The sequence below is a fragment of the Humulus lupulus genome, chromosome X (assembly GCF_963169125.1).
Source record: "Humulus lupulus chromosome X, drHumLupu1.1, whole genome shotgun sequence".
NCBI lineage: Eukaryota > Viridiplantae > Streptophyta > Magnoliopsida > Rosales > Cannabaceae > Humulus > Humulus lupulus.
The window spans coordinates 86666096-86679082 of NC_084802.1; positions in this window are offsets into that span (position 1 = coordinate 86666096).

A 12987-nucleotide genomic window follows, 5' to 3' on the forward strand; every position below is an offset into this window, starting at 1 on the left:
AGAATCCAAGGTCCCAAAGGCAAGATTTATATTCCAAAATTATTTACAGGTTTAGAACTTGATGGATGATTATTATGAATACGTTGTGACTAGGTTTTCAACGAGTCTCAGGTTAGGGGACTGTGCTCATGATCGCGGTACTCAGATAGCTCGAGACACAGGTAAAAAAATTGTTGTACCCGTAGAGCAGGGCGTTGCCCTATCGTTTGTATTGCAGGGCGTGGCCCTAATGATTGTATTGCAGGGCATGGCCCTAATGTTTATATTTAGTATGTTTTTAAATATATGTTGATATTGTGGTATGTGATGCATATTTGTGAGTGAACGGAGAAGTCCGGGAACGGTGAAGGCCGAGAACGGTAGGAAGCCGAGTACGTCAAGGGGTCACGATCGGCGTTGGGCACGTTGAGTGCAGGTTGTTAGAGCGAGGCCCTCCTAAGATGCTGGAGCCACCCTCTCAGTGAAGACCGCGAACCCAAGACTTGGTAAAGCACCTGGGACGGCGTTGGTCGCTATGTATTTTGCTTGCTGGTTGTTTTGTTATATACTGTGGATTGTTATGCATATGTTATGTGTTTTGTGTTGAGTTTTCTTGATGGGCTTCGTCTCACGGGTGCTCTATGGTGTAGGTAAAGGCAAAGGAAAAGTCGACCAACCATGAGTACGGAGAACGTGGAGCGACGGGTACATGTTCCGCCTGCCTAGCCGCCATGACTAGGGTTATTTTTGGGAAAATGTACTGTAATAGTTGTTTTGTCGCCTAAGTCGACCATATGTATAATTTTATCTGTAATGTATTTTCTAAACATTAATTTTGGATCCCAACTGTAAAAATTTCTAAGATTTCAAAGAATTACAAAATGTTTTATACTTCATGTCTTTAAATGAGTTTTGTTATAGTTTACTCACACTTTTAACCTAAAACCTCGATTAGCAAGCTAATGGCACATTTTTAACTCACTTAGTAACGACTCTAAGGATGTAGTTCATTACAGCTTGGTATCAGAGAGAGCCAAGGTTTATGGTTCCTGGAGATCGACCGAACATGTACACTCGCTGCCAGTGACAAGCCCGACTCAGGGTTGGTTGGTATTTCGTGAATTATATGCTTGATTGCTTGTTAAAGTGCCCTGTTTGCCTGAATATTTAATAGAGCATGATGAATGAGTTGACATATGCATGATGCTAGGGCAGGGCCCCCTTAATTTTTGTATGTTATTTGTGTTATGTGGATTTGCTAGTTGTGATTGGTTGATGAATTTGGGAGGTGGTTTTGGATGTTGTTGTCATGCCTGATAAGTGGTGTCATTTATTGCAGGCATATTGTGGTAATGCCTCGCCGATCAATCAGACTCCGCGGCAATAGGGCCAAGGATGACAAACAGGGTGAGGACCCTCCACCTGCCCCACCGAATTGGCAACGGTTATTTGCCGAGATGGAAGCTAGACTTCACCGAACAGAACAGGATCTTCGACAATTTAGGTGACAGGCCCCTCCTCAGGGCGTTGGGTTATAGGTTCCATAGGTTGTGGCACCAATGTCAGCCCAGCCTGTTGTGGAGAATAGATGGGAACCTTTGTATGAAAGGTTCAGGAAGCAGCATCCTCCCACCTTCAAGGGTGGTCCAGACCTGCTGCAGGCAGAGCAGTGCATGAGCATGATTTCTTATGTCCTAGATCTCATGAGGGTGGAAGGGAATGAGAGAGTAGCTTATGCTAGCTACATGTTGAGAGAAGATGCCCGCATCTGGTGGGATGTTGTGTCTCAGAGAAGGAACATCGTAGTTATGACCTTGGAAGAGTTCAGAAACATTTTCAATGAGAAGTATTACAGTGTTGCATTCCGAGCTGCGAAGGTAGATGAGTTTACCAACCTGACTCTGAACTGAATGACGGTTACTGAGTATGCTTTGGAGTTTGATCGGTTAGCGAAGTTCGCGCTGGATTTGGTGCCAACTAACATGGTGTAGAGAGATTGGTTTGTGCGGGGATTGAATGTCATGATCACCTGTGAAGTCAAGATAACATTGGATCTGGGGACTACCACTTATGCACAGGTAGTGGACAAGGCCCTTACAGCTGAGGGGGCCAAGGACCAGATATGGAGAGAGGGTGCTACTTGGCGCGATGCTCAGAGGACGGTGCCTCCTTTTACTGGATCTAGCTGGGGTAGTGGCCCCAGTGAGCAGAAGAGAAAGGCCCCAAACTCTTTCATTCCTCCTGGATCAGATAGGAAGGTACGGGGTGCTTTCAGTGGCCGTTGGGGCGAGGGAGACAACTGGAGGAGTTTCCCAGTGTGTCCTCGGTGCAGACAATGACATTAGGGAGGGTGTAGGTTCAGGGTCTATCTACTAAAATCATCTATAAAAGTAAGAAAATACCTTTTACCATCTCTAGTTAAAACACCATTTAATTCACAAAGATCACTATGGATTAAATCTAGTAAATTAGATGATCTTTCTACACTAGGAAATGGTTTCTTAATCATTTTTGCCTGAACACATGTTTCACATTTACCATAGTTTTTAATATTGCATGCAATCATACCACATTTTACTACTCTTTTCATGGTTGAAAAACCTATATGTGATAGTCTAAGATGCCACAGAAATAAAGAATCATACTCAACAATATAGGCAGAATTAGCATTTTTATTGATAACATTGAAAGTTACATCATTGGTGCACAATTTAACCATACCCTCACAAGAGTACCCCTTTCCCAAAAATACATTTGATTTGGTAAGTATAAGTTTACTGGACTCAAAAACGGCTTTAATGCCGGGCTTGCCAAGAAAATCACCACTTACCATGTTTCTACTCATTTCGGGAACATAAAGTACATTCACTAATGTAACTTTGTTGCCGGAGGTGAAGTAGACATCAATAGTACCTTTGCCAAGTACCTTGGATTTGCCCTCATTGCCCATTTGTATCTCATGGTTGCCCTTTAACTCTTCAAAGGTCTTGAACAATGATTTGTCATAGGTGACATGGACGGTGGCACATGTATCATACCACCACCCTTTCACCTTGCCTTGGACCGCATTCACCTCACTAAGGGTAGCAACTATGTTTTCCTCTTGAGTTGCGTTCACCTTAGGTCCTTGTTGGTCTTTTCTATGCCTACACTCTCTAGCATAGTGACCCTTTTTCCCACACACAAAGCAAGGACCTTTCTTGCCCTTAAACTTGTTTGGGTTGGTTTTTGAACCCAAAGGTTTTTCATTACCCTTTTTCCCTTTGTTTTTGGGATGTTTTGGTTGTGATACCGCATTTTCTTTGGAAATCTCTCCATTAGACCCCTCCACAAGTTTATCTCTACATATCGATTCCTCTTTGATTCGAATATGTTTTTGGATTTCCTCCAAAGAATAATCCTCATTTTTATGAAGGATTCTTTTCCTATAGCTCTTCCAAGTTGGTGGTAATTTAGCCACTATAGCACCAACTTGAAAGGCCTCGGGAAGCTCAATCTTTAACATTTTCAATTTATTAACAATAATTTGCAATTCATGAATTTGAGGAAGAATAGGTTTATCACCAAAAAATTTGAAATCGAAGTATTGAGATATCAAAAACTTTTTGGTACCTTCCTCTTCCGCCTTAAACTTTTCTCAAGTGCATCCCATATCTCCTTGGCCGATTTGGTCTCGGTGTAGAGGTCATAGAGCCTATCGGATAGGGCATTGAGGATATGACCCCTACAAAGGAGATTGTCCTCCTCCCTCTTCCTTCTCTTCTCCACCTCCTCGGGAGTGTCTTTGTCGGATGGCTCGGCTAGAGGTGCCAAGGATGACTCAAGGATGTAGGCGATTTTAAGAGTGGTTAAAAGAAACCTCATCTTGTCTTGCCACCTAGTAAAATTGGATCCATCAAACCTATCCAATCTCACTAGGTCTTGGTTCATGATCTTGATAGTCTCCCCTTCCATTGAAACAAAAAAGGGATAAGCTTTTGAATGTTAGATAAAAATGTTTTGCCTCAATGGAAATGATAATAATATGTTACAACTCTATGCAAAATATTACAATAGACAAGGATTGATTAAATAAAGTGTTACAACTCTATAACTGAAAATACAAATAAAAAGGAAATGAAGAAGATGATGAAGAAGAAGAGAATAGTAAAATACAACTCTAAGCAAAAGGTTACAAATAAAGTAAGGTGTTTGAAACAAAGTAAAGAAAAGATTACAACTCTTGAACAAGAAATACAAGTAAAAAAACAAGAGAATAAGAAGAAAATAATACAATAGAAAGAAGAACAGAAATGCAAGAAACTCTCACTTACACAACCTAAGTGAAGAGGGTTGAGGATCACCAACTTGAACAAGGTTTAAAACCTTTGTCCAAAAGCTTATTTCCCCCTAACTCAAGCACTAAGGGATCTCTCTCAGATATTGGAAAAGCTTTCTGGAATTATCAAGCCTCAAGGTGTTTCTATCCAAGTGCTCTAATGGATAGAAATGTTGTGTCTTTCAAGTGTGCTATAGGCTCCTATTTGTAGAGTTTAGTGACACCCTTTGAATTTCAAATTCCACCAACCCCCATGGCTATTACCAATGTTTAATTGGATTAATATGGAATTAAAAAAGAAATTTGGGAGTTATTTGGGTTTTTTGAGCCGTTCAACAAAGATTGAAAAAACTGAAAATTGGTCAATTTTTTGGCCTGTGGCCGCAGCCAGAGACAGTAGTGGCCGCGGCCACTGGTCTTTGTCCCACAGGCTGCGACCATCGACCAATTTCAGCACTTAAAAATGTGTTGTTTTTCCAAACGGTTCCAAACCCTCCCAAATTATTTTGTAACTCCCAAAACACATTATTGGGGGTTAAAATCATATCTCTAACAGCCATATCACATATGGCTTTATGAAATTCATCTCAATATTGTGTAACAACAATTTTACACAATAAAGGGTAATATTTGGAAGTTACAAATTTGTAACACCAAATATGTTACATTATTTGGATATATCTCATATATCTGAATATTGTAACTCTCTATTATATGTTACAATATGTGACACACTTTGTCACATTTATTTAATCTAAAACATTATATTATAATATAATATAATATTACATTATATTATATTATAAAATAATATAACATTCCCCCACAAGATTAAATAGTTATCTATTGTAACACTTATTTAATCAATCATTATATTTTGAAATATAACATATCCCTCACTTGATTAAATAAGAACTCTCTCTTATAGGAGTCATTGCATTAGTGCATAAAGCAAAGTGTTTTTCAACTTGAACTTTACTATAGTGTAATTATCACAAAAATTGTCGAAAATTAGGTTGCACTAGGCATTGAACCATCTTTTCATGATGACAAATCGGTGATAACACACACACCTTTGCGATGTTCACTTGAGACCTCTATGTCTCGCTTTGCACCATTAATGGCCATGTGCACTTTCCATTCATGGACGTTCTTGAGAATACTCCCAATTCTCATGAGAGGCGGCACCACCCCTAGGTCCATATAGGTAGAATTCTTACAGTATTTCGTTACCAAAAATACTTGTCTTTACAAGACTGAATTCTATTAAAAAACCTTTCGGTTTTAACCCTCCACTTGGTAACACACAAGTACTCAATATCTCAAATGGGACTTGTTTTGAGTACAACTAATATTCACTTGATTGACTTTTTGTTACCTATTGAACCTAACACTAGTTGAATAACTAGTGTTAAGATAGGTTACCATCAATCGTGAATCTCTTTAGGGAGTTTAAGTCCCATCCATCGAGATGATGCAGCCACTAAATCCCTCGTTAGTGGCTTAGTGAAAGGATCCACCAGATTTTCACTTGTTCTCACATAGGATATAGTATATACATCCTATGTGAGAACAAGTGAAAATCTTTGATTAGGGGAATCTCTATCAACAGATCCCTTAACCATTCGGCCTCTTTGCCGGTAGCAGCTAGAGCTATGAACTCTGCTTCCATAGTGGAATGAGATATACAAGTAAGTATGACCATATCTTAAGTAATCGTCAATCAAAGTGATGAAATACTCATACCCACCTCTGGCTTGTACATTGATTGGACCACATACATCGTTGTGTACAAGCTTCAAAGGTTCTTTGGCTCTATTGTCTTTCTCTGAGAAAGGGTGTTTGGTCATTTTTCCTTCTAGACTAGATTCACAAACCAGAAGAATTCCAACTCTTAGTTCTCTCAAAGGTCCATCTTTTGTTAACCGGTTTATCCTATCTAGACCTATATAACCAAGTATAAGATGCCAAAGTTATGTGTCATCCTCGTTTGAAATTTTTTGTCTTTTGTTACCTTGTGGTTTTGCTACTTTAAATTTCATTTTAATGAAAGCGATAAAGTTTGAATATTCAATTGCATGTCTAAAGAAAAAATTAAGAATAATCAAATTATAAATAAAATATTATAATGTCATTACATGCAATAAAATTCTAAAATAACTAAACATTGTTCAAACAACAATAAAGTTTTCTTTCAATAAAACAAAAGAATTTTAAATAAATGGACTTTCTTCAACACTTTCTTGAACTAGACGCTTTTCCTCTGTTCCTCTTCAACTTTTTGTCTCCATCTGCAAGTTCCTCTTGATCGCTCAAGTGTCTGTAAAGAAGAACATAAAATATGATTAGTGGTTTCTAAATCAAATATTTAGAACTTTATGTATCATAATCCACTATTAAGCCTATGGTAATGGTAAATCATATCTACCTTTTTTGTGATTGTGGTCTTGTTTGTAAATCCTCAAAGGCAGTATCCCACAAATCACTAGCATATTCAATGTGTTCGAACTTTTTCGTTAGCTTCTCTTCCATGGTAATAGGACAGTAAAATCTCGCCATGTGATTTGATCCAATCCAATCAACATATTTCTCATGTTCCTCTTTGCTTGCATCCCATGATGGTACAGGAGGAGGACTCTTACCATTATAGATATGTTTAAGATTTTTGGCCAGAAAAACGAACAAAGTTGAATTTTCCCATCCATATTCATCCTCTTTAGTCATTTTTACGTTTTTTTTATATGATCATCAATCTTTTGATGCATTACCGGATACGTTATAGGAAAATAATTGGGTGACAACATTTTATGACTGAAAATAAAATGCAATAATATTATCATTTGAAAAATATCAATGTTTTGAAAAGTAAACATGATGCATGAATGCAACAATTAAAACACATAAATTAACATTTACTTTTCCACGATAAAACTACCCAACAAATAAAGTATCGCCTTAGGGTCGGTCAAGTTAAATTCAGATAGCTTATAAGACAATCTTTTCTTTATAATTTAAAACTTAAAATAACTCTTTATTTTCTTTTTAAAATATAAAGTATCGCTAGTTTGGTCAAGATGCAATTATCCACTACAAAAGCTTAATTACATCTTTGTAAGTGTAACCCATTATTTCATAATTCATGACTTAACTTATAGAGTGCCGACTTAGGGTTGGTCAAGCCTAAAATACATCACTCATTCCTCTCTTTGTAAGAAACCAACCTTGATATTAATATGTCTAGAAACCTTCCTTAGGGGGATGGAAACAAAGCCACCTTGAGACCTTATTCATATCTCACCGTGTTGTACTAATAATGGAGATCATAGGTCACATTGAGATGTTCACCTTCTCCTACTTACTATTTTAGAAATAATGTGTTTTATTAAACTAATCAATTAATTCTAAATTAATTACTAGTTTATTAATAACCTATAAATGTAATTAATTTCAAAATATATTTAATTACAAAAGAGCATTGTGACGTCCCGTGTTTTGAACACACGTTAGTAGCCGGTTCGGGCCGGTGAAAGATTTTTGTGAAATATTATTTTTAATAATATTATATGAATTTGAGAAAATTCGTGATTTCTTATAGCCACTGTGATGATCTGGTGAATGATCTAATCTTTTTACAAAGAAAAACTTGGTCTTGGACCAAGCGGTAAACCCTAATGGGGGATAAGTCTCAGATTAAATAAAATAGGAAAAATATTATGGCATAATAATATTTTTAGACAATTGGGGATTTATTGTTAAGCCAATAAATTTTAATAAAATTTGTTGAGGTTCAAATTCCAATCAATTATGCTTAAAGGTGAAAAATGCTTGATTTGACCTTGAAGGACATTTTGGTCAATATGAGATAAATTAACAAATTATTTTTAATAGTGTGAAAAATATTATTTTTGGTCACAAAATATTCAAATTAATTCATGTATGAAAATTTAAAAACTATTGGTTAAAAGAAGGAAAATTCCTATTTAGCATAATTGTGAAAATTAACTAATAACTAGTTTGGAAATTATTGGAGGCATTAGTTTTAATATATATATATAAATAATTAAATGAGGGTAAGGGCCGACCAACAGGGGGAGGGGAAATGCATGAGGTGTCACTCATGCATGGAAAGTAGCAAAACCCTACCCCTAGTTATTCTAGAACAAATCACATAACAAAACCCTTCCACTTCCCTATGTCCATCCCAAAACCGAGATACCCCACTTCCCTCTCATTCTTTTCATTTTCTAACTCTAAAAATTTCAGAGCCTGTCTCTCTCCCTCTCACTTCGGCTCTCTCTCTCTCTCTCTCTCTCTCTCTCTCAAGGATAAACTCCATTGGAGCTTGAAAGCAAGCTTGAGAAACTAAGTTTTAAGGTTAGCTCTTGATCTCCTCTTCTTTCCCTTCTACATGCCGAACCTATGGCACCTCCATCTCTATTTTTTTTCTCTAATTTTACTCACTAGAGTCCATGGTTCTAAGGTCTAGAGGTTCAAAGATCAACCCCAAGTTGTGCAAGCCCATTTAAGTTCATGCATGCAACTTTGAGCACCAAAAGAGGTAATTTCTTTAGGGTTTGAAATGTTAATCCCATTCTATTATTTCCTCTTTTCCTTGTGATACAATCTGACCTTGTTGTGTTTGGAGAATGTTTGAAGGTATTGGAAGCTAGTGGTGGGATTCAAGGCTTAGGAGAAACCAAACCAAAAACCTAGAACAACAAAGGGTAAAAATAATGTGTTGTTGGTTAACTTTGTGTATGAGTGGTAAATCTGAGTTTCATGTGTAATTCTTTTGTTAAACCTTCATTTAGCATGTAGTAATGTGTTTAGTTTGGTTTGATGATTTGCATGCATGCTTGTGGCCCAGGTTTATGCTAGAAAGCTTGGTAATCTTGTTGTGAGTAAAAAATGCATGTTGCCAAAATTCGTGGTTTGACTTCCAATGGGCCAGACTATACTTTGTTGCCTCTATTTATGACAATAAATTGTGTAGTTGTGTATTACTTTGAGAGTACTTGATGTTAGCCTTTGGAAAATCACAAAAATGTATTTTTATGCTCAAGTTATGTACTTTTTGGTATTGTGATGTAAATCTGGAAAAAAAATACTCGGCAGCATGCACTGCCCAGATTTCATTAATTATTTGAGTGGGTTTTACTATCCTAAAATTTATGAAATTTAACAGGAAGATATTTTATGTATGTACAAAGGTTCCTATAAACTTTTAGAGAAAAATACATTACATTTTAAAAGAAACAAATTTGTAAATTTTCCTAAAAACTGGAAAATGTAAAATACTGACCATAACGAAATGAGGTTTTTGGGAGGTCGGTTATCCCAACCTAAAACGAGTTTTAACACAAGGTTTTTTCCTACTTCTTGTCCTTATGGCAATGAAAAGGTGGAAAAAAATTCAAGGGCTTTGGCCAAAAACTCGAGAAATGGAAAAGGTTTGAAAATAGAAATTTGTTCTTTTTATGAAATTAATTAAGGACTTGGGGTATTAAATCAATTTAAATCATTTTGAGATAAATAAAATATTATTTTTACCATTTTAATAAATTAAGGGTCCAATTGCCCTTCTTTTCAAAAATACCATAAAGAGGTTTTAGGCTACTTTTAATCTTGGTAAAAATATAAAAGGATATGCTAAAAAGAATCTTTAGAAACAAATGGAACTTTGTCAAAAAATATATATATATATAATTAAGAATAAAAAAGGAGTATTTTTGTATTATAAAAGAAAATGATGGATTTCCTAAAAGAGGGAAAATTATTATATTTTTCTAAAAAGAGATTTTGTTAAGTCTTCTGATTCTAAACAAGAGTACATAAGTATCAAATAAAATAGTTTCTTCACGAAGAAATATTAAATCACACGGTATGGAGAGAAAACTACTTTGTGATCGATTCCTACGATAATTTAAAGACCGAAACGAAAATCCAGCATTTATACATTACGAAGTTTGTAGGAGACTACTACATAGAGTCTATGAGTATTGATTGAGTGCAACTATGATAGAATATTAGCTATGAGTATATGACATAGTTTAATCCGACTACATTGTATTAATTACAGTAACTTCCACGGGGAAAACAATTAGCGGTATTAAGGATTCTGTTGGAAGCTAAGGAATCCGGGTAAGTTAGTCTTTCCCTTTCTTGGCCATAACATAAATATACTAGTGTGTGCATGTAGTAGTAGATTACACTAGTTTTGTTTGGATCATTATGACAAGGGTATGCTTGACACCAACCTTTGCAATGCTTATGCATTCTGCGGCCTAGTGGTAAGTGGGTTCAGGTTAGAGCCAGAACCTTAGTGTAATACCGTCTGGGTTGAAGCTAGGACATGGTAAAGTATATTCCAGGATGGAGCCAGGACATGGTAAAATATAGTTCGGGTTGGAGCCAGGACATGGTAAAATATAGTCTTGGATGGAGCTAGGACATAGTAAGATAAAGTCCGGGTTGGAGCCAGGACGAGGGTAAGACATAGTCCGGGTTGGAGCTAGGACAAAAATGAAATGGTCAGGGTTGGAGCCTAGGCAGCAGTAATATAGTCCGGGTTGGAGCCAGGATGTTAAGGTGAATCCGGGTTTGAGCCAGGATCCTTTGTGTTTGTTTGAATTGATTAAATTGTGTAATTATATATTTTGAATGTTCTGGGATTTTTCGAGAGCAGGTTTTATGATATGTGTGAAATTGGTTGTTAGTGTTGGAAAAACATTCAGAGCACGCAGCGAAATTGGCAAGGTGGGTCCATTGTATACCACAATAAAAAATTTCATTAATCATATAAACAGTTTATGTGACTAAGAAAATAATTCAGAAACATTAACATACAATATTATTAATCATCCAACATATATATAAAATATATTTATATATAACATATAAACATAGAAACATACAAGAACATGAACTTTTACCTCTTAAAGTCTATCAAGTGTCCTTGAGTCTTTTCAAATATTTATTGATCTTCCTATCCAAAGCTTTGAGCACGTAAACCACGATCTTCTGAAGTGTTCTCTACACCTCAAGAAGTTTGTGGGCACATAAAGAAAATGAGTTTGTATTTTTAGGAATCACAAAAATTTATTAACACATGAGAACTTGGATTATGGTATGAAAATGGCTAGAGTAAAGAAGTAGAAGAAAGAGTTTTTGTCTTCCAAAAACTCTGAGAAATTTTCTGAATTGTATCTCATATGTGTAGTGTATTGTGTTCTCTCTTTTTTCTTTATTCTATATCATATATATAGAGTTATTTCTATTACCTTATTATTCATAATAATAATATTAATATAATACAATATCATAATGATGATAAGATTTGATTTAGGTAAATAACTAACTTACCAAATTTGAAAAACTATTTTCAAGTTATTAAATAATTAAATAAATAAAATTAAAACTACGCTGATACAATATCAGTATATGTGGTACATGCATGGCACAGTCTCTAGACTATGACATGTGTGACCCACTATTCCCTTTTCAGGGATTTTGTATTTTTCTTTTATTTAATTATTTTATTAAAATCATTCTTCCACAAAATAAGGTATTTATCTTTTTAAAGAAAATATGACAACCATAATTCAAAATTTAAATCTTAAATTGAAAAATCAAAATTTAAATTGATGATCATCATTATCATCATCTTTTAAAATTAAATAAATCAAAAACTATTTTTTTACTTACCAATTTTATTTTCTCCCACTCAAATAAAATAATTAATTTCTAAAATTAATTTATTCATTTGTATATATGAAATTCGAAATTTACATATTTAAATTAATAAATATATTTTTTGAAAATTAATTATTTAACATCAATTATCATATAATTGTATACTTGACCCGAAGAATAAAATTCTTCTCAAATTCCCAAATTACAGTTATACCCTTGTATCAACTCTTACCTTGATATGGTGTTGATAGAGCTACCCTGGGGACCTATAAACCTATAATATCAAGCTCCAAAAAATATTACATTATTAGTCAAAGCTCTTTGATTAAATAATCATATTTATTAATCTCACGATTACTCTACTATAAATATTAGATTGAACTCTTGACAATTACAGACATATAATTATTGAGTACTTTATTAAAGAATAAAGTGTCCATTGATATAATCATTACATACAACCTTAATCATCTATTAATGGTTCATAATTAAAAGGGAATAAAATTATCGTTTTACCCTTTTAGCTATATCTTGTTCCTATAGTACCATTGACTTTACTAGTGAAGGTTATGTCACAACAAGTTTGTGACTGAGCACTCATAACCTTTTCAGTTCCAAAAGCTAACCCAATAGGGAACCATTATTCAATCTATAAGAAGGTATAGATTCCATATCTGTTAAACTACGTCCCCAGCCATATACATCATTGAGTCCCAAAAACAATTGTTCTTAGCCTGATCATTCTGACAAACCTTAACGCATGAATCAAATGATCAAATGACATATATAGGAGTTCATAGCAACCTCATGATTAATATTATTGTGTATATGATCATCATTTGATGTGTTGGTTTAATACTATGAAACGATGTTTAAACAAGTATTAACAAATCACAATTGGTCCAGTTGTACATACTCTCAGCATGCAAAGTACCTCCACTAAAGTGTCCTACTACACTAGTAACCTGGATCTAGGTCACATGTATTCATAATACTAG